Source organism: Solanum lycopersicum, chromosome 12 (assembly GCF_036512215.1).
Source record: "Solanum lycopersicum chromosome 12, SLM_r2.1".
Classification (NCBI taxonomy): domain Eukaryota; kingdom Viridiplantae; phylum Streptophyta; class Magnoliopsida; order Solanales; family Solanaceae; genus Solanum; species Solanum lycopersicum.
The window spans coordinates 26,394,060-26,417,954 of record NC_090811.1 but is presented as its reverse complement, the minus strand read 5'-3'; positions in this window follow the sequence as shown (position 1 = coordinate 26,417,954).

Below are 23,895 nucleotides of genomic sequence, written 5' to 3'. Positions count from 1 at the left end.
ATTTACATTTATTCAAGTTCACAAAATTAGGACAAAAAGTTGAAAGTACTGAATCCTTTAGTTTGCTCCTGAATTTCATGGTCAATCTCATAGCCCTGTATATCTTCTGCACTTCACTTGTATGTGCTCCACCTTACAATCAGAGATGCAACTTTCTTCAAATCTAAACCACCACAAACAAATAAAAAAGACCATTAAAGAACATATACTTGGGAAAAATACACTTGGTAAAGGGGGATTAGTCATTCTACTTCCAAAATAGTTTAAATGCAAAACTTGTATTACCAAATTCAACTCAGCAAAGAATTAGGATAGAAATATCGATAGTCATGTCTCAAAGAATTTGCCCCTCTTGAGGAGAAGGTGGCAGGGTCAAAGTTGCTTCCTTGTAGCTCAATGATCGGAAAATGGAAAAGAGAAGACCAGACACTGGCCTTCTTTGTCCTGCTATGGTCATCGCCGGAGCCGCTGGAAAGGAGAAAAGAATTAACAGAGGTGCTAGGGATATCGCCGGTTTCTAATGTAGTTGTTCACTTGTCTTTGACGGAAGAGAGAAAGAGGTGTCGTTGCTTGGAGCTCACTTGCTGGATCTTGTTATTTTCGTCGATGGAGCCTGCTTGATGGAGCTTCTGGCTATTGTTTCTCGCCGGGGCAGGAAATCGAAGCAGCGATGAGGAGGGGAGGAGACGTCGCTGCTATGGTGAAGGGTGGGGAGTGAAATTATTTATTAGGGTGTTGCTCCTGGCAGAGTAAAATATGTAAACCAATTATATTGATCTATATTGGTTATTTTTATAGAGATGTAACGCTAAGATTGAATACTAGATATCAACAATTTGGATTAAAACTGAGGTTATTTTAATATAATTTTACAATTAAATTAAAAAAACTCTTTTGGTTGGTGTAGTGAAATGATTGAGGGAAAAATAATAGGCGGAGCTGTTCAATAGAGTACCTAAGGCAAAATTTGTACGAATCGTTGCAATAAAAAGATAGTGTAGCAACAGTTGCAGCACTAATTCAATGATTTAATTCCTTAAGTGTATCGTTAGGTCCACTTTTCTCTTTCTAAGGTTATAACCGTTTTGAATGAGTATCTTTAGCAACACATATTTTATTGTTGCTAAATAATTGTATCTATAGGCATTTTTTGTAGTAGTGCAATGATTCCCCCCCCCCCCCGTCCTGTACACTCATCGATGTGGTTTGAGACTTTTGCAGACGAGGGATTCATCAATGTAGCTATGTGTTGGACGAAAGTGGGAATTGACGCCCCATTGATCCACACACGAGATGTTGATGGTTTCCAGTGGTTGGAAACTGCATAGGTAGTGTTGGTTCTTGGGGAGTCGTACCCAGACTTTTCGACAATAAATCATATTTAACACTTTCTATACACCCTTCCACCTAATTTCATGGATTTTTGAATCCTTAAAACTAGTCTAATAGGCTAAGGCACACTAGTACCCATTAGAACTAGTTTCCAAATGTCATGGACATTCTTGAACGTTTTGGTTTTTAAACTTCCTAAATGACTTATATTCATTAAAATAGGCCTTAAAAATTGCTTATACCCAATGGAACCTATGTGTGTGTGTGTGTGTGTATGTATGTAGATGTGTATATATATACACACACACATATTATGTGATATGAAAAAATATTTTAACAATTATAAAATGACATATGTCTATGTTCTTGTATAAGACCTCCGAGAGGTTGAGTACTCTGTGTTACTTCTAGGGTGGGATCCCCGGTCCTGACAATCATACCCTCAATTCATCACATAACCCAAATAATAAAGTCATCATCATCATAATACAGTGAACTTAACAATAATATAATCAATTGTAATAACCCTAATAGTCTACAAATAAATTTCATAACTAGGGTTAGGGGAAATTGTTCATCCATGAATCCAACCAATAAGTAGATCCAATTTCAACAATAAATAACAATAGTCAGTCCTACAATGGAATAACATAGTTAAGAGAAGTTTAACAATCAATTCATAAAAAAGATCCACGACTAGGGAAAATTGGGGAAAGGACATTGATCCAACGAAATTCCCTTTGATAAAAAAATTTACTCACCAATATATACTTAATTAGTCATAGGTAATCAGAATTTTTTATAATTAACCATCAATTTAAAGTATAGAAGGAAACTTACTTGTAGAGAAAACCATCGGAAATGGGCTTTTGAGAAATCAACTTTGAATGAACCTCTTGGGTAAAGGAATCCCAAGAGTGAAGAATTAATACCTTAGATAATTTTATCAATAAAATATGATTAAGAATCTAGGATATCTTGTCTTTTTTTAAAAAAATCTTCTTGGTTTTTTTCAATGGAGAATGACTTAGAGAGAGAATATACAGAGAAGTAGGTGAAATTTGGTTTTAATTTGTGTTTGTGTTTTGAAGTTGAAAATGGATGATAATTGATGTAAAATCAAGATATAGTAAATCCCCAAATTATCCAAAGTACCCTTTATTAAATTGTATTTCCAAAATTAAAGTCCAACTTAACTCAATCTATGAAATCCCGCTCACCTTTACGCCCAACTTCATGGTCTGTGATGTGATTGATGGACCGTGGTAGTTGTCGTGAAAGGTGAGGTAGTAGCTCCCCAAACGATCCACCTCTATATTTCTCTAGGTATACTTCACGACAGACTTCCCTCGCCTTCCATGAACATGCACAATGTCCCTCCAAGTGTCTTATGGTGCTCTTTCGCAGTAGACTTTCTAAAACTCCCCCTTTTCCCCAATTGTCGAAGGCATGTTCATGACAACCTTCCTCCTTCTGTCAAGAGCACTATGATTTTTGAAGCATCTCATGGTGACTTGGACACTATCTAGTCCAAGATGTTATATTACCCCATGGCTAAGGCATCTTCATGAGCAACCGACTCGACTGTGGTCATGACCACGAGCCGTGGTCATGCTCATGAAGGTTAAGGCAGTAGCCTCCCTTCTTGGGCAGCCTTGTCCTTTTGGCTTTTACTTTCCCTTGAATATTTACAATACTCCCTTGGTCTTTCTTCCTTATACCACTTCTTATGCATTCAAATCCACTCCCATCACCTTCCCATGAAAAACACTTTAGATACCCTTTTTTGATTCATGTGATCACAACTAGTTCAAGTTACTTGCTCACCGGACTTCATGGTCGTTTTGTGGAATTTTCATTCTAACACTTCCTAATTAGTCTCAATACATTAATTGAGGCTTACAAACATTGTTTTAAGGCTTTATTCTTCATGTGAGGCTCTATCTAGGTCATGGAACTTCTAGACTGTTAAAAATTACAACAATTAACCAATAAGCAATAATAATCTATCAATATTGATCAATACAATAAAACATTAAATAGATTTGAAAGGTAACCCACGATAGTAGATGAAAACCATAATTTTATACATCGTTGTAAACCAATTTTGCAGAGCCTCTTGGGGAAAATAGTCCCTAGAGTTAGTAGCTTCCATATCTTAACAATTCTTGAATAATGATGGAAGACTTAATGAATCTTGATCCTTGAAGACATAATGAATCTTGAGCCTTGGTCTACAATGGGGGTATTTGGGTAGTGATAGAAAGTAGAGAAAAGGGAGAGCTAATTGGGTTTGGAGTTATGAGTTGATGAGTTAGTTTAATGAAGTGAAACTCTTTGTTAGTCCCCAAACTTTATTAACCACCCCTTAATCCCTAATTAATCTCTTAACTAACTACCTAATAGGCCTAACGTGGACCAAAATTAGACAATGAAGTGGAGGACCAACCATGACTCCACGTGGATGGTCCCTCGATCAGACCACATACCATACTAGTAGTCTGTGGTTTTGGTCATAGACACGATCTTTGATCAGTTTTGGAAAATGTCTAAGTCCCAACCCGTGAGTAGCATCAACAGACCATTCTCCACTCGATGACTCATCATTTGGTTCTGTCAACGGCGGGTCCTCTTCAAGGACCCTTAGGGTGGTCCTCGCAAAGTTTACCTTGACAACCCTACCCTAAACACCTAAACCTTTATACCAAATTTGACTTAAATTCTGACTCTGAAAACCCCTTTAAACACATGAAGGTACACTAGTTCAATTTCCCAAATATTCAAACATTATGGTCATTTCTTTATTTTTTGATTTTAATACTTCCTAATAATGTTCATTACCTTTGTTTAGGCTTAGAAACACTATTTTAAGGATGATTTTAACAAGTCAGGTTCTAGATAAAGTTATGGAATTCCGGAGTGTTACACCAATTGTAATGCATTTGCTATGGTTTATGTGAGTCATTTGCTTACAATGTAGAGATCATTCCCAATAAAAATTCCATAGAGAAGATGAAGCAAAAATCAATTGAAAGTTATAGGGAATTTGCATATATATGAAGAATGGAGGCAACTAGTGTTCGACCTCCTATATCATAAAAAGAAATTGTTGTATTATTTGTTGGGGTTCAGGAGCTCAAGTATTATGATAGGATCATGTTGCTCGTTGGAGAAAAGTTTGATAAGATAGTAAAGGTAGGTGAATATATGGAAAACGGTCTAAGAATTGAGAAGATTGCATGTGTTGCTTTGTCATTTAGATCCTCGAGGTTGTTTTAGAATAAAGAGAAGATGTTTCTTCTATTCATTATTAATTCGAGGGGAAGAAACCCTTAACAAAATCCACATCATATATAAGTCGTTCTTGACCTTCATAGACTTCACACTCGGCTTGTTATTTATAGACTAATTATCAAAACCTTACCTTAATTATATAAACGCCCCTCTTTCTAATTATAAATATAGTCCCCCTCTTGCCTTCAAAAAACCCTCACCCTGTTTAACAAACTCTGCTTGAAATTTACCAAACCCCACCTCCTAATTATCAAAACGCTGCCCCAAACTATGAAAATGTCTTGACAAATTAGAAAGATACTCCCCCAGTATATTAAACACCACACAATACTATCAAAATACCCCTCTAAAATACCAAGTTAAAAAAAATTACCCAATTAGTTCCTATAGAAGATATCAAGCCCCTTCTCGCCAAAAATAGCCAAATTATCGTCAAATGCATCCTTCTCAACAAGGCAATTACAATGTTCATCCATGGTTTGAGAAGAATCCTTCCTTAATTTTCACTCCGCTCATTGAAAGAAGAACAAATATATTCAAGAGATTATCTATGATAAATTTCATTCATCAAGTTGGTCCCAATACTGTTGTCATCAACTCTAGATTTTACAAACATAATCAATTATGTGCGTATCATTCCAATAATGTTGGCCATGACACTGAAGATCATATCAATCTGGAGCACGAGATCGAAGACTTAATTGACTAGAGGGTGGTCAATATTCAGACCTCTGCACCTAACATCTACATTAATTATCTTCCTAACCATGGAGGCATCAATATCAACATTATACAGACAGAGGTGGAGTGGTGCACAAAAAAGGCGATTGTCTCAGTTGGAAGAAATAACCTCGAGAAAGTTGTGGCCTTGTTTTCTAATAAGTTTACTAATGATTTTATAATTATGACGTCTCACAAGGCTATTGACTTGGTGAAAAGAGAAATTTCCCCTTGAGGTAAGTTTTTTATTGAAGAAGCTACTACCAGAGTATGACTTATGAGTTGATCCATCAATTGTAACACACCACAAGAGGTAACCCAGGGAAAGCAGAAGAATGATCAATCTAAAAGGCAAATCTGTGAGGCCGAGGCGGAAGTGTTTCTAAGAAAAATGCAACAGAAGGATTATTAAATCATGAAGGATGAAAAACCAGCTCATATTATGTGTAGGGTTTACTGATGAGCTCACAATTGCATAGACAAGCTTTGATGGAGGCTTTTGATGACAATTATGTGCCCCTAGGTAATAACAGTGATACTATGGCGTTCATAATAAGCCAAGTCGTTCGAGGACACAATACAAATAAAAATTTTCTTATGGGAACACCATTTATCCGCGTGGCTTAGGATATGCCCTCTACCCTTCACCTACAAGTGATATATATTTGAAGGAATATGAATTTGTCATTAATGGTGAAGGAAGCTATTAAAATTGGCATACCACAATTGTTGATGAACTCTAGAGAGGTTGTACTTTCTATACAGCTGAGCTGGTAAATGCCACTAGCGATGATTAGATCCAAAACACCCTATGTCTTCTGTGTACAAGATAATAACTAACCTCATTCTCCAAAGAGGTGAAGAACCAAACTTTGGATTTGGGAAAAAGTTCAAAGAACTGTATAGCCTATTTAAATTCCTGCTAGAGGATCATAGCTTAGTGTAAGGTACATCCCCATAGATGGTGATGCAGAGGTTATGAACAAGTGTGTTGATCGAGTGTTGGCAAGTCGAATACCTCATTTGTACTAGTTATTACTTATGTGAGAATATGTTAGTGATGGTAGTCATGAAGAAGGAATATGGGGACTTTTTAAGGAAATTGATGCAATAATCGATGATGAGATCGACACATCGGGAATCCGTTATGCTTATAAAGTGGAGCAATTGTCACGACCCATAAAAAGAATAGGTTAAACTAGAGACTAATAATTTTGTTTGTAAGTTTTCTATGGAGTTGCATATTGAGTAATGATGTCTCCATCTTAGGCTGAGAAGTTTAGGAGTTAAAAAAATTAAGGTACGACCCCTCAAAGATCAACTGAGGGTCCTTGAGCGGTACCATAAAGCCTAACGCAAAGAGCTGGAAGGAAAACAAAACTACCCTATGTGATGCTGCAGCCCGAAATAACTGACCAACAGAATGGGGTGTCACCCCATCTATGGTCCGTAGGTCATGATTGTGTTGTTGTCAAACATTCGACCTTTTTCAGGGCAAAGTGGTAAATTCCTTGATTGTTTAGTTGAGTTAATAGATGGTTATTATTGTTTTATTAATGTATTTCAAGGGTTTTTAATGTATTAAACTCTATTTTCAACTCATCATTTCAAAACCCAAATCAAAAGCCTTCCTCCCCCCCCCCCCAAAAAGTTCTCTCTTTAGAAACCTCATTTGGAGTTGAAGTATTCAATCTGTCAAGATCAGGTATTTATATTTTTCAGGTGGTTTTCTTGGAGTTATTACATAAAACATATGGTAGTATTCATCCTTGACTAATTATCTTTCAAGGATCCAATTTCAAAGTTGATTTTAAGTCTCCAAGTATACCTAAAATCATAAATTTTCAATCTATGCGGATTGAATTCCAAAATAATTTTAAAGTATTTTATATAATGAATTGTGAATATAATGTTGAATTAATTATGAATTATGATGATTTATCCATTGAACCCATTCTCTTCCAAATTCTTATTTTGTGATTCGTAATGGATTGATCATGTTGAATTGTTTATCTTTATATCGAATTAGTTATTGAATCACATCAATTTGCTTATCTAATGTAGTATCAAATGGGTTTATATTGATTCATATCCTTTGGGGGAATATTTTCAACTGATTTATGTATGATTATGATGTGAACTATATGTGTGTGATCTCAAGGAAAGTAATCGTATCTTTTATAAAATGTAATTGTGTTATTGTTGATACCATATTCTCAAAACACTTATGAATGATTTTCATATGTGAAATGTTTTCTCGCATACACATAGATAAACACTAATGAATGAAGAATCAATGATGTTCTGTGATTATGTAAATAATGAAGTACATATTGAAAGGTTATTCTTAATTGTACTCTAATGAATGATAATTCCATGTTATGAATGGACTTTCTCTTAAAATGGTATCTTAGTTGAAATGCTATTCTCATATTTGAATTTACGAAACCTCCAACAAATGAATGTTCAATTTTTTATGGATGCCCTCACGTGAGTTGAGGTGGGGTATCTAGTAACAATGTCTTATCCCGTATGAATGTTAAGTACTCAGTGGGTAATAATGCTAAGCACCGAGTAAAAAGTTATTTGAGATGGAAACACTCATGTGATTTAAAGCATGGTTTATAGTAAAAATATCTTTAGATGGATGTCCTCACACTGTCTAAAAGGGGTATCTAGTATAAATCTCCTTATCCCATGACTATGTGCCCACACAGGTCTACGTTGTGGATCCACCTATGCTAAAAAAAGGTCTTACCGTAGGCAAGTAGGAATCCCTTATCTGGTCAGGGTGACAATAAGATTCCATGAATTTCTCACATGTTCTGTGTCGGTTAAGAATTACCCCCACAAAAATGTTAATGAACTATGGCTTATCAAGAAGGAACTACTTAGTGTGGGTGGTAGTATGGTATGCCACGTATGTATTGCATCAGTAGGTTTTGAGAGTAGTTACGGTCTGTTCCTTTATCATGTTAAGTGAAATGAATGTTCTCTTATCATGATGTTAATGAGGATGCTTGTTTAATGTATAATGAATGGTGTTGTTAATGAATCTAATGAAGAATGGTTGACATAAATGCTTCTATGTTAGGCAGTATGCTTTGATTTGATTGTAATATGAGTTACTTCATTCAAATTACTTTTTGAATATGAATGTTCCTTGACTATGTAGACTTCAAAGGATTATTTAGAGTGGGTAGTAGTATTGGGTTCTACTCATACATTGCACAACTATGACTTAGGGTTGTGTTAGATGTTGGTCCCAATGTTTTGATATGATTTATGAAGTGTTTATCTCTCTTATGTATGATTATGGTGTAATAAGGAATGGATGAATGGAGACGATTCCATAAATTGAACTCATATAGGGACTTATTTTAATGCAAATAGTATCCCCGATTGTTTATTTTATATTTATTTCTATAAAAACTCCTACGTTTAAGGTATTTTAGGATTTGGTAGGAGCATGGACAGTTGGGCGCAAAACAGAGTAAAATAAGTGAAGATGTAAAGGTGTGAATTGCCAAGAGCACTTGGCGATCCTCCTTATTGAGAAGTTTCGCCTTTTGTTATAACAATTGAGCCCGAAAGATAGTGGATAAAAATGCAATGAAAAGGAGCAGTCGGCCCATCGCCGATCACTTCCACAAAGAAGAAGATTACCACCCAATAATCCAGAAAACATAGACAAGGAAAGAATCGTTCAAGAAGCGACAAAATGAACAAAGGGAGATTCACCAAATCGCTCAGTGTTCCTAAAAGATTCATCAGCACAATTCAAAAGTCAATAAATACTGAACTCTTTTATTATTTAGAGATGTAAAATTAGAGAGTGAAATAATTTTTAAACTTGATTTTTACAAAAAGCATTGTTGTTATGTTTTCTCTCATGTTTGGAGAGTGTTTTGTGGAAGCTTGAAGAAAGATGTTCTTCTTCCAATTTTTGAAGTAGGTCTTCTCCATTTAACTTTTTTTCCTAGTTTTAAGGTTTAATCTCTTATACTCACTTGATTCCTTCATTATTTTAAGTAAATTCGATTGTTCTTTGACGTGTGGCTAAAATCCCCCATTATTGTTGGGTGATTTAGCAATTATGGGTGTACTAGTTTGTTTGATCTTGTTTGTTATTTTATACATTGAATTTTAATTGTGATTCCACCTAGTTGCAGTCGCTTAATCTAATGGGTTTGTATATGCAAATACAAAAAAACCCATGTGTTTTTGACTTACTCGAAAGAGAGGTCATGAAAGTAAAACCAATAGACTGATCTCCTAAGGAGTGAGTCCACATCATGTTTAACTCGAGAAGGTGAGCCCTAGTACCATATCCAAGCTAATCCGTCGAAAGAAAGAGTGTGGATAAGGCGTTAACTTGATAGTTTAGACCAGTGGGAGTCCGATAGGAACCCATATTATATGGGGTATGTTTCCCCAAAGAGAACTTCATTTAATATAAAGCTTAGCCTAATCACCATTGTCTTGTTAAATTAGCAATCCAAATCATGTACACACTACTTTTATCATGACATATAGCGACCACACCCAAAAGACTCTCTCTCATAGTTGATTTTTATTTTTATTTTTGCAATTTTACTACTTATGATAAACAAATCTTGAAATGTGACACTTTGGTGTAAAAAACATAATTTAATTTTTTTTTATATTTGAAAATATCTTAAACATCACTATGTAAAATAAAATTTTATGTAGCTACTACTTTCACTACCACTCCCTTGGGACACGACCCCAACCCTTCGTTAGGTCACTAAACTATCTTTGATTTTTAGACACTCATATTGTAGTCTAGAGTCGTTGATTACAAGCATAACAATAAGCACAAAGTATCAAAATGGCATTGCTGGAGGGGAGTGGTGTCATGTGAAAATGTAGTTACTTATAGTTTTCAGTTATCTATAATATAATCACTACTAACATTAATTTTAGTTTTGTCTTGTTCTTAATTAGCCATTATAGGTACTTCTGTCGAAACAACATCGCGGCATGTTATCCGAGGTGAACCAAGAAGTCTAGAGTGACTTCAGACTAAGTGCAAGGGCAAATAAACTTAGTAATTTAACAACCTTAATAACTAGGGTGAAAGTCCAATGCAGGATAAACGGGAAATGCATACCTTCCCTTGAAAACACACGTTATGTTTGCAAGGAAAGTGAAGGTATCAATAATATGCTGCTACTTATTCGCTAAAGTATTTACAAGGTAAATACAATCATTGAATAGATGAAATAGAATGTCAAAGTGTTGCATCAGATAATTTTCTCACATGCCTGATCCATTAAAATGAATGATACACTTATTAATAACGTGTTACCTCACTCTGATCCCATATCAAAAAGGAAAATCCTTAGAGGGTAAATCCCAAGGATTGGAACATGAATGAGGACTCACGTCGGTCCATGACATTAAACAAGAAATTTCTTGGGAGGCAACCAAAGGTTTTAGAATATTATACTTCTAGTTTGATGATTAACGATATGCCTATGTTGCATGGTTAAGTGAAAGTATTCATATCAGGAAACACCGACATGAAATTGTCTATGTAGAAATTCACATCATGATTGGTTGAATTAAGATGAATTCGCCATTTGGCTCATATGTAAGTACAACATAAGCCTGTAAAACCCATTCATTCCAAAGAGCAGGTTGGCATATCGCTGATGTGCTGGGAGATTATTATTCAGCTGCTGATCTAACCATCAAGAATACGAGATAAACAATCACTTTGTAGTACGCCGAGTAGGTCAGTAACACACCCAAGTGTCAACATTCATAAACACATATATGGCCAAAATGTTAGAATTGTACCATTCGTTTCACTTTTCCACCCTATAACTCAGTACCTAGGTTATTCATAAATTTTTGAAGTTTACTTTAGAATTTTTGAGTCTAATTAATTCCCGACAGGCAAAATTTCAATGGTTGCCTAACATTGTAAATATATCCTTAACAATGAAAAGGTTAGTTTTTGAAGATATCAATGTCATTGTCAAAGAGTTCTCCTCATTAATGATGCTTATATATTATAACTGTAGATTTTTATAATATTTGTCTTGATTTATGAAAGGGTGTTCATCTGATCCGACATGATTAATACTCTTTGCCCACCATTCTTAATTTGAGCGCATGTGATGGTTTGTGTTGAAATTGATGTTTAAAAAGAATGAGATGTGTTAGATATGTCTTGAATTTCACTTGTGCATATTTGAATTTTTATTTTGGAATGTGTAAAAATGATTTTGGAAGATGGGTCAAAATAGGACACATAGAGTTATTTGGCTAGCTAGCTTAATCTCACCATGTTGTTTGATGGTTCGCCTATTGATCATTTGATCACCTTTAATTTTTGAATTGAAGAGATAAGAGTAGTGGAACATTCAGTGAACATAATTAAGCTCACCAATATAGTTGGTAACATGCCAATGTTATTATTGATCGCCCTTTCATATTCCTTACAATAACCATCGTACTGTGATTCTCTACAGACACCCTCAGGATAATCCAAAGTGGTCGGAGTTTTGCCGAGTGCTATATCTTATTCTTGACTTACCACAAACATCAAGCTAAATTAATTAACAAAATTATCCTTAATACCCAAAGGGTTTTGGCAATTCACCGGTAAAATCTGTGAAGATCTCTAAAATTCAATACATTATCGTACTCATCAACTGAAATTCTCAATCATTTTGCAAATATGCCCACACAACCAACTTGAAAAAGGGAAAAAGAAATTGTTCTTAGCGAGACTATACAAAATCAAAAAGCAAAATCCACTGAGCACCCAAAGGGCAAAGGAAAATAAAAAGCCCTCGAATAATCACATTGTGTTTCCAAAATTGTAGGCCCCTATAATTTTAACAAAATAAACTGTAATGCCAATTTGGCAGCCGAAGAGATATTGGAGGCCCAAAAGAGAGAGATCCAACGCAACACGATAAATTACTCATCTCAGTTAAGAAACCCTCAAAGTGCAAATACAGAACAAGTAATAGAGTTAGAATAATGATCATTATCCCTCCACGATGGTAAAAAAATCTAGCTAACTCTGAGGGGCTGAAAACCATAATTGAAGTGAAAGAGTTATTAGTGAAAGGGTTCATCGACATGCATACAAAAATTATTGAATGCTTGAAGTACCACAAGTTCAAGATATACACGTGGACATGCAAACCCTATGTCACAAAATGGTTCTCGAAGTTCTAAAACGGATATAGTGCAATGCTCTCTCAACATAGGAGGATGGTGTCTTCTTTTAAACTTGTTGATTATGCATTAGTCTGAGTAAGGAAGGTTACTTCTAACGACTGAAATATAAATGGAACTCTTGGATTGTTCCCCCTATTGAAGATAAATGTGAAAATTTAATCAAGAATGAGAAGCTGGATTAAATAAAAAAATGGCTAGCTCCACTAATCTCAGATAAAGAGGGGGAAAGTTCGCTAGCCGAAAAAGAATTTAAACGTGGCTGAACGATACCGGTTTGGGTTCATTAGTAGAACAATTATGCCTTCTAAAAATAAATAAGCTCTTCGCCACACTAAAGCTGATTGACTTTGGTTCATTATGGGACACAAGCAGAAAAATCTAGGGAGCAATATCGCTTAAAAAATAACCATACTGGAAAAGCAAAACAGTCATCTCTACCTATCCCAATTTTGATTACTAAGTTATGCCGAAGATCCAAGGCTCCTACAAATGCAAGAAATGATATTGAAATAACTCCCTCAGCCATCATAGATATTTGGAAGATATAATTCGAATATCTAAAGACCAAGCAGAGAAGAAAAAAAAGGAACCCGATCCAGTAGCTATACACCAATAGAAGCCTCGAAACACACTTAAATTTTCTGGCCTCCAGGAATAACTAGCTCCATTTTTTGTTTTTCTAACTCATTAGGTGTTCCAGCTACAGCACAATTTCTAAGATATGTTCTCCAACTTCATCTAGTACTACGATCACTATTACTTCATTGATTTATATCACTCTGCTTGTACACTAAGCTGAATCCCAGGATCAAAATCTAGAAACCACCATTCCCGTAATGATTCAAATCGCACTAGATAATAATATGGCTGTAATGACTCGAATGCTGGAATTCGGAATGCAACCGGCGTTGTTGACCTCTCAAAGGTCGGAGACAAATCTCTTCTTTCATTTATCACATTCACATGGTTAATTTTAGATGAAAATTTATAAATTTTAATGAGCATGAAGTTTAGATAGACATCATATAGATAATACTTAATTGCATCATATACTAAGATCAATGTAAATGAAACAACCATCTATCATAAGAATCAATTTAAAATAGAATATGAATATATCATAAATACGTTTTCCAAATATGGCCTTATTTCAAAAATCTTCGAAATAATCTCCGAAGGAAACGCTAGGTACAATATTCAATACCTATGTCTATATCTAAATCTAGACTATGTTGTAGCATCCTCGAAGTCATGAGGACCTACCAAATGGTCTGGAGAAACGCTAAAGTCCAAACCGCTGCCAGTGTCGTCAATCTGTCCTCTGACCTGCACCTATAAAAAGAGTAAATTATATAGGGTTAGTACACAACTTGTACTAAGAATGGGTGTATGCACAAATATACATAAATCTATGCATGATCAATGAAAGATCTTGCTAAGAAAGATGCCATTTCTGGAAAGTGTAGTTACTCGACTATCCTAATCCGTATGTTGTAAATTGTGGTTTGAATATGATGTGTTTTAATGCATTCAAACCACACAAATAATTTTTTATGATTACAACACATTAGTATCATTAACATAATTTTAAAATAACTCAAGCGAACATTTGATATTTTGGTCCTCCAAACCAGAGAGCTCATTCCTTGGGACTTAGTATATTTTTTAGTCTTTTTCTTATTCTTTTTGTGTAGTTCAATATTTCCTTTGGTCCTATGATTTACTTACAAGTGCAATGATTCATTGTCGTTCCATACACACAATCAAATGATGTAAGTAATCCAAGGACTAAGGAATAATTTCCCTACCTTATAGTGTTTCATTATTTACACTATATAATCATTACATTTCATAAGTCATTCTCTAATGATCATGCCATTGACTTCATTACTTTGGTGTAAGGGATGTTATGGGTTATTTAGTAAATGTTATGTTTCTACTTCCATTTATTGGTATCATATAAGAAGTCATTATAAGCTATGACTCATCCTAATCAATGTGCTTTCTTAGGAGGTAATGTCTCTGGACTTGCCTAATTCATAATAGGAAGGTCATACCATGAACATGTTACATATCATACACACATAGGTTCACATAACATATATTTGATGTTGTTTATATTATACATTTCATATCCACAAGATCTTGGAATCGTGGTTGTAGCATTAAGACATCTCAAGTAAGGTTACCACATATGGGACCTCAACCTGAGGGCCTTCTTTAGCAAACATAGAGTCTTCTTTATTCGTTCATTTGTACTTCACATTATTCATTTCATTCATTCATAAGGTGATGTAGAAACCAGCTATACCTAGAATGAAGTTTAAGACTCTCATCGGGATCATGAAGTGCAATGACCAAGAATGACCTAATGGCATTAATTGAATCTGGTTTTACCTACTGATTGTCTTGCACAAGTACATTCGAGGTATCGTTCATTTTATTACATTTCATACATTGAGGAACTTCACTTTTAACTGACATCGATCATGTGAGCATCATGAAATCCGGAGTCTCCCCCACATCGAAAAATTGTTGAATCATTGGTCAAAGTGAAACAAAAACATGCTAGCTTATTGGGGTTGAACCAAGCTAGTTACCTACGGTGGTAGCATTGTTCAAAGACTAGGAGATTTAGGTAATCTCTACCCACCTTTGTAGACAATCTCATCTCATGAGAATTAGGTTAACCTCCGTCCTTATCGAAAGAAGGCATCACCAATCATAATTAGCCTATTTGTGCTCAATTTAAAGTTCCTATTTACATTCATCTCATACATTATCGAGGCTTGCTTCTAGCATGAGCTAGTCATAGCTTATTAGATGATTTCTCATCTCTTGTTTACGTATTAAGTGTGAATTGTCCTTACAGTTACATATATAATGTGATTGAGACTTGTATTTTTATATTCAACACTCTCTTAGGCGAATACTTTTAGTGACCTTCACTTAGGCTTGGCTGAGACTTGTCTCACCATTCATCTTAGCCGCTTGTTATGTTGACACCATTTTCATTAGCATAATAATTTAACATAATTAGTCACCTCATTATGTGAATTTCGTTTCTTCATGTTGTTGTTAACTTACAACATATGCTATGCATATGGCCTTTAGTGTAATTTACACTCTTAGTACCCCTTTAGGGTTTCTCATATATGGCTAAATGTTTCATGATCATCTAAGTGTATATTGTGCAAGACTTATACATCTTACACTTTCATTCAAACTGATCCGTGTTCGAATCCATTTGGTGGCCTTTAATTTTCGATTATGTGTGAGACATATGTATCTCACACATTTAGCCTTGAGGCCGGGTTCAATTATTCTCTCTCACAAGATTTGAATATGATTAGTATTAGCCTAAACAATTGAGAATAACTTGATAGTCAATTTAATGGCACAAGACAAACATTCATTAAAATATAATTTCATAGAATCATTAGCCAATTTTATTAATAGTTTTGAGATAATGTTGTAGGCCAACTTATTGGCACAAGCAAGAACTTTACAACACTTGAACTTTTAATCTTTGATTAACTTACAAGAACAATTAAAATTTTTTACGTTCACTAGTTCGTGTGGATATGGTATGATTAGAATTGTTCCATTGATTGGCATACCCTATGTTATGAGTTCATTAATGTAGATATTGGTATGAATTCTCATGTTTTAAAAGTAATATGATTAGACATATGTTTTACTTGCAAATTTGTTGGCACAAATAAGAATTCCACTATACACTGGTCATGACAATATCATTGGCCAATTCAATTAATTTCATGTATGTACCATATCTAATCTCATCATTTTAGTAAATCCATCTTGCCATAATTCTTTGACAGCAATGTTGTATCAAATTCTATTGAACAACCAATTTATTTCCCAAATTATTTGCAGAAGATAGGAATTCATTCAAATGTGATTGCATGGAGATCTATTAAGCCAACCTTATAACATAACTTTAGGCATAATGTTTTTAAACACCTTCAACATCATAGTATGGTAATTTAATAAACACAACATCATCCACAAGTCAAATTTACAGTTGGTATGCACAACAAACCGCAATCATGTTCATACATAACATTGTCAGCCACATCTTAGCATAGTATCATTCTGTTAACCGATCATCGTTCATGACATTAGGGAAATGCTTTTAAGACATATTGGAAAACAAAATATTAATATTTGATGACTTTATTATCTTCTTAACTCCACAACCATATCAATTCAACATTTGGCTAAGACACATAAATCACCTCACACAATCACGAACGTTCTTAGCATATCATCGATTTGTCGTTTTCATGATAATATTAAATTTACGCGACAACAAGTTTATAGTTTCTTTAGGTACTCGTAATTAAAGAATAATACATGTTAAGAACAGCCAGAACCACATACAAACAACATTATCTCTAACCTATTCAACATTTAAATCAAAAATTATACTAGGGACAAGGATTTCAACGAGAACAGGAACAACCCTAGTTTCAAGATCGTTGAATTTGTGGGAAAGAAAATTCTCTTTGATAAAGGAGTCTAGGATATAAACCCATACCTTAAGTATAATTTAATCTATGAATATTACCTTGAGAGAAAACTTGGAGAAACCTTGAAATTGCCTAGGAGAATCAGTGGAATTTTTCTGATTTCTTTCGCTCGCTTGCAGACTGTTTTGCGTTGTGTATTTATTTGAGTTTGAACGTGAGTATAATTATTAATAAATTATATTGACTAATTTAACTTAGGGTTTAATAAGTTAATTAACTAAATAAATTAACAAATTTTTAAAAAGCCCCTCCTAGATTGACTAGAACTAGGAAAACACAATACTTAGTCAAATCTGAATTTTTTCCCAGGATTTCCGTTTTGAAAATTTAGAATAATTAATTAATTACTAAGGTACCCCTAATCCATTGGAACTATAACTAACTCTTTTGGGACATCCTAGGTTAAGTACTAGGATGTTTCTTGAGTTATACTAGGTTAGTGTTAAAATTTCGGTTTGAACCGTTTAAATAAATTAATTAAATTGCTAATTTAATCAATTAGGTGAAATATTATAATTAATAAATCACCCATAAGTCGTTATAACCATAACTAACCCTTTGGATCATCCTAGGTTAGGTACTAGGATGTTTTTTTTTTGTCTTTACCGAAATCTAGAAATTTCATTGTGATTTCGGTTGTGCCCTTTTGAATTTATGAACTAAGATTCTAAATTATTAAATTATGTATTATTTTGTAAAGACTAAAGTATCCATATGTTTTTTGGACCATAACCACCCTTTTGGACCATCCTACGTTAGGTACTAGGTTGTCTCTTTAACTAGTTACTAGGTTAGTGTTACCCGGTTAATTCTAACGTTGTCGGGTGCACTTATTAGTTTATTTCGTTTGGTACAAGGTTAGTTAGCCAGTTATTTAAGTGTTTTAGAGTCTATAATTTATTAGGAAGTTAGGCCCCACATGGAGTGGTCCCTTGTGAACGTTTTCCCCCTAACTACCCTAACAAAATTCGATTAGGGTAATCCCCTCCTTTGTTCACTTCTTCACCTCTCTTGTACATTTTCTTACACATATGTTTGTTGTACTTTCCTAACTTACTATTATTTATGGTTCCTTTGTAAATGTGTACTTATTTTCCCAAAGACCTTACTATGTCCTTGGGCACTGTTCACACTATATAATCATTTTAAATGGTTATATACTTAGTGTACTAGGCTTGACACTTGAATTTGTAGTACATAATGTCTTTGCAACTGATTAATTTCTGAATCTTAGCTTAGGGTCTTCATTGCAGGAAGATTTCCTAAACAAGCTCATTAATACTTAGATAAATGGATAACACCCTTTAAGCAAATATTTCTAATATGCCCAATATTTTGCTTATTGGGTATTAATATAGAAATTGGCTATTAGACCTTAGCCAATTTTCTATACTATACCCAATATTTCTCAATATTGGGCAATAGAATGCCTATGTATCCCCAATACACATTCTTAAAGACCTATTGAGATCTTCACTAGATATAAATTTTTTTGCAATGTTTCAATGGCACCATTGAATGCAATAATTTAGAATTTAGTTGGAAGGATATCATTATGTGAAAAATACAAAGGAGGCAAAAAAGAGGTTGCACTCCTACGAGCTTAAATTGTAAAGATTAAAAAGGAATCAGAATACTTAATATATTTCAATATGTTCACAATTTTTTCAAATGTTGAAATTAAAGATGCATCGAAGATGACTCAAACAACTTCTGGACATAGCGGGGAACTAGAGATCATGGCTCAGAAGAAGAATCTGAAAAATAGATCCTAATAGAAAATGAGAGAGTTGTACAAAAAGATGGGGAAGAGATTGTTTCAACCATAATGAATATAACCCTTGAAGCCTCACATTCAAGTGCAATACTTGTTGGTTTTGATGGAGATCAATCTTCTGGTGGAAACTATGGTTCTGAGGATTAGACAGGATTCTCCTATATCAAACCCTCTATATTACATTTTTTGACTTTTGTTTTGGGTATTTTGTTTGCACTTGAGGACAAATGCTTTTATTTGTGGTGGGGTGAGGGACACCTTTTTTTTTCTGAATGTTTGTTTGATTTAAGATTGTTTGTCTGTTTTAAATTATGTTCTTTAATCTACTTTTTGTGGATTGTTTGAGCTTATAACTCTCATTTAGGGTCCTGATTTCAAAATAATTTTGACCCTTTAAAACATTTTCACTTTTGATAATTTCACCACCTCTTGTGTTGACATTGGTTGTTATTGTACAAATTTAAGTCTCAATTTCGATCAATACCGATTAATGGAAAAATGCTCTTAATTGAACAAACATGAATGTGCAGTTACAATGAGAACAAATGAATTTACAAAGACGATATGTAAAGTTTTATCAGTTCGTTGTGATTAGCTAATTATCTAATCATTTCTTTTGCAATGACCATTGAACACTACAAAAAGTGTGTTGTATTGTTCGGTTTGACTGTTGATTACTTGGGTGATGAGTTAACATTGAACTTTGTATAAATAAACCTAGATTTTTCCCCATTATTTTGTTTCTTTTAGAAAGGTGTCCTCTTTAAATTATCTTAGGAAACATTCAAAGAGTGTAAACCAACTCTTACATATACCTCTTTTATGTCCTACTTGTGAACGTGTGAAATTATCTTGAACACCCTTTGAGGCTTACATCTGCTTTGGACAAACGTTGATGAAACCAAGACCTTACATTATCCATCACTTATAATCATCTTTAGATGTGATATAAGTAAATAGCCAACAAAGTTTAAAAAAACCCTACGTTGGGGGTGTGGTAAGAAGGGAAAAGAGAAGACATGAAGTGTAAGAAAAGTATCACAAACCCATGGTACTGTATAAAAATGGAAACCTTCCATATACAAAAAATGAAGAAAAAGAAAAAGAAAAATAAAAGAATGAAAAAGAAGGTTGTAGAATGAAAGCACATAGAGAAGTCGTATTTCCATGCAATCCATGGAGAAGAATAAAAAGATGAATCAGAGGCACTTGACTAACGATTGATAAACAAAGAAAAAAATGTTTGAGAAAGTCACATCTCATTCAAGAAAAATTGACCAACCCTAAATGACTAGACCTTTGCACTCAACCCATATTATAAGCCTTAGAAAGACTTTTTTGATTTTGAGTGAACCCAACCGAATGTTTATTGGAAAATAAAGGGCAAACCTGTGGGGTGAAAACATGCATTGTGTTTTTCTTTGTGAGTTTGAGGGTTGTATTAGATTCCTGGTCATAAGTTGATAAATCTCAGTGTGTGAAAATAGAATCATTCTTTATGTAAGGGCATGCAAAACTTTTGATGAGCTTGAGCTTGCCTTAGTAGAGAGTATTGTGAGCTTCATAATCTTTGGTAATGGTGTGTAACAAGTTGAATCTTTTAGTATACATTTCAACTATGCATGAGTAATTTGAGTTTTGTTGTATATATTGATGATTGAGTTATGTCTAACATTATTTAATATGTAATCCTTGAAACACTAAACTTGAGTTTTACTTGAGGACAAGCCAAAGTTTAAGTTGGGGGTGTTTATACGTCCTCAAATTGGACTCCCATAGAGCCTTATTTAAATGCAAATAGTGTCCTCAATTATTTATTTTATATAAATTTCAGGTAAAAGCTCTTAGGTTTAGGGAATGTGAGAATTTGGTAAGAGCATTGACGCTTAGGTGAAATAATGAGAAAAAACACTAAAGATGCAAAGGTGCGCATCACCAAACAGACTTAACAATCCACCGTATAGAAAAGGTACACCTTCTATTACAATAAGTGATCTCTGAAGGAAGTGGATCAAAAGAACCCAAAAGTAGCAGTCGACACATCAGCGATCAGTTCCACAAAGAAAAATTACCGCCCATCGATGTAGAACACATGGACAAGGAAAGCATCATGCAATCGGCGACGGACTGAACAAAGGGATATTCACCGAATTACGACCAACTATTCCAAAAAGATTTGCCAACACCATTCTAAAGTCCATAAATAATAAACTCTTTTATTATTTAGAGATATTCATTTAGAGAGTGAATTTTTTTTTACACTTGATATTTTATAATAGAAATTATGTTCTGAAGTTTTCTCTGAAGTTTGGAGAAGGTTTTGTGGAAGCTTGAAGAAAAAAGTTCTTATTCAAACTTTGTAAGGGAATCTTCTCCATTTACCTTCCTTTTCTACTTTTAAGTTTTGATCTCTTATCTCCACTTGATTCCTTTATTATTTTAAGTGTATTTTATTACTCCTTGATCTGTAGCTTAAAATCCATTTCTTGTGGTGTGGTTTAGCAATTATGGGTTGAATAATTTGTTGGGTCTTGCTTGGTTGTAGCTCAAATTGAATTTTAATGGTGATTTCACCTAGTGGTTGTTGTTTAATCTAATAGGTTTGTAGTTGCAAATACAAAACCACCCATATGTTTTTGTCTTTCTTGGGAGAGACGTTGTGAAACTATGACCACTAGACTGATACTCTAAGGAGTGGGTCGACATAAGGTTCATCCCGAGAGGGTGAGCTCCAGTCACATACCCTAGCATTCCTGTCAGAAAAGCCAGTGTGGATATGGTGTAGGTTGGATAATTTAGATTATCGGGTTTCTGAGAGGAACCCATTTGATTTACGATAAGATTCCCGAGAGGGAACTTTCTTTCACCTAAAGGTTAGCCTAGTCACCATTTTCTTGCAAATTAGCTAACAAAAACATGTACCCACAACTTTTAACTTCACATATAGCGATCACACCCCATGAACTTTATCCCATACATGATTTTCCTTTTCATTTTTGCTATCTTACTACTTCTGACAAACAAATCTTTAAATTTGAAACTTTTGTATAAGAACTGATTTTAATTTGTTTTAATATTGAAATATGTCTTATACTCTCACTAATAATAATGGATTTGTATGAAGCTCCTACTTTCACTAAAACTTTCTTGGGACACGACCCCAACCATTTGATGAATTACTAATCTAGCTTCGATTCATAGACACTAAGACTTTACGGTAGTGTGATTGATCACAAGCGTGAAAATAAGCACAAAAAGTCAAATGGTAAGTTCACTTTTTGTGACCTTGATGTGGTATGTTGTGGTAATACTAGTATGTGACACTATTCATACATTGCAGTTAGTATAGCTTGTATCTTACAAGAGGGGAATGCTTAATGTACTGAAGTGGTTTATATGTTGATTATGTTTTAAATGTGAAGAAATGACTTGTATGTTGGTGATTTGTTATATTATATCTCTTATACTAATAGTTCTTGAAGTTTTCTCAAATTGGCATAAAAGCATGACTTTGAAAAAAAAATGTCCTCTATAAGCATGATTCTTGCATGACTATCATACTTAGTAATTAATCGTGCTAACCCATCTTCTTTTATGTTTACGAAAAGAGTATGTTCTGGCATTTGAGTGAATCTCTCTAGTTGAATCTTGGATTGAGATTTTTCAAATACTAAGTTGTATGTACTCATAGATTGAGAACAAGTACTTTTGATGTTTCAGTATTTTCCATGCAATAAAACATTTGTTAGACTTCTATTGTAAAAGGTCGTGCCCTATTTATTTTTTGAAGATGTTAGTTAGATTAAAATGTGAGATAATATATTTATGCTTTTTTTAATTATTTTTAGTTGTTGGATTTATAAAAGAAATGTTTTAAATTCCACACTATTTTTAAGTATCGTGTGCAATGACTAACTATAAGGCTTGTATGAGACTTTTAAGAGTCTTGTACGTTGTGTCGCATATAGGGTCTAGACTCAGGTCATGACATCAGTTGTCAAACTAGACCTCCATGCCATTTCTGATTCCCCACTCATCTTCGTAGAAAGTACATGTTTTGATGTTTGTTTTTAAAATACGTGGTAGCCAGGAAGAGGCCTGAGATCCACCATTCATGTGGTTTTTACTTGATTGTGTTTTGAAATTGCCGCGTAAAGTTTTTGCAAGGATAAATGATGTTTCGCCTTGGCCAAAGTTTGTGCTTGTTTTGAGTTTAAATTAAAAGCCACTATTAAAAAAATTGTTTTTTACTTTTTTCTTTACGTTTTGTCTTTCTGATTTTGTTTGTTTATGATTTCAGTCATAATAAATTAAAACATATTAAGATCGTGTCATGTTATGACCCAAATGAACAAAATTAGGCACATGATGATGAATGGGGGGGACTATGAAGTTTAAAATTCGATACTCGAAAATGTCGCTGAGAAGTTTCAATAATTTGAGTACAAGCCCAAGCCGAATCTAAAATAAACCAAGATGATGAATCTAGGAGATGAGTAGTGTGCTAAGAAGTGAGAATAAGTTTTCCTTCTAACTGAATCTCAGAGAAGGGACCTTGTATACTTGTTGAGAGAATACATTGACGTATTTGCATGGTCTTACAAGGACATGCGAGGATTAAGTACAAAGATGGTGTCTCATAAGTTTCTTACCAATCATATTTCAGTCAAGTGAAATAGAAGGCTCGTAAATTCAAGCTAGAGCTGAATTTAATGATTAAATATGACATAACTAAGAAGATTGAATCCAAAGTAGTGGAAGTGAAGCAATATCTTGCTTGGTTATACTACCATGTTTAGGTTTCCAAGAAACATAAAAAGATCAAATTTTTTGTCGATTATAAAAGTTTCGATTAAGATATTCCTATAAGATAATTTTGCATTTCCAAATATCAACATTCTCATTGATAATTGTGATAAACATAAGATGCACTTGTTTTTGGATTGTTATGGGGGTTATCATCAAATCCAGATTAATTAAGACAAAGCAATAATG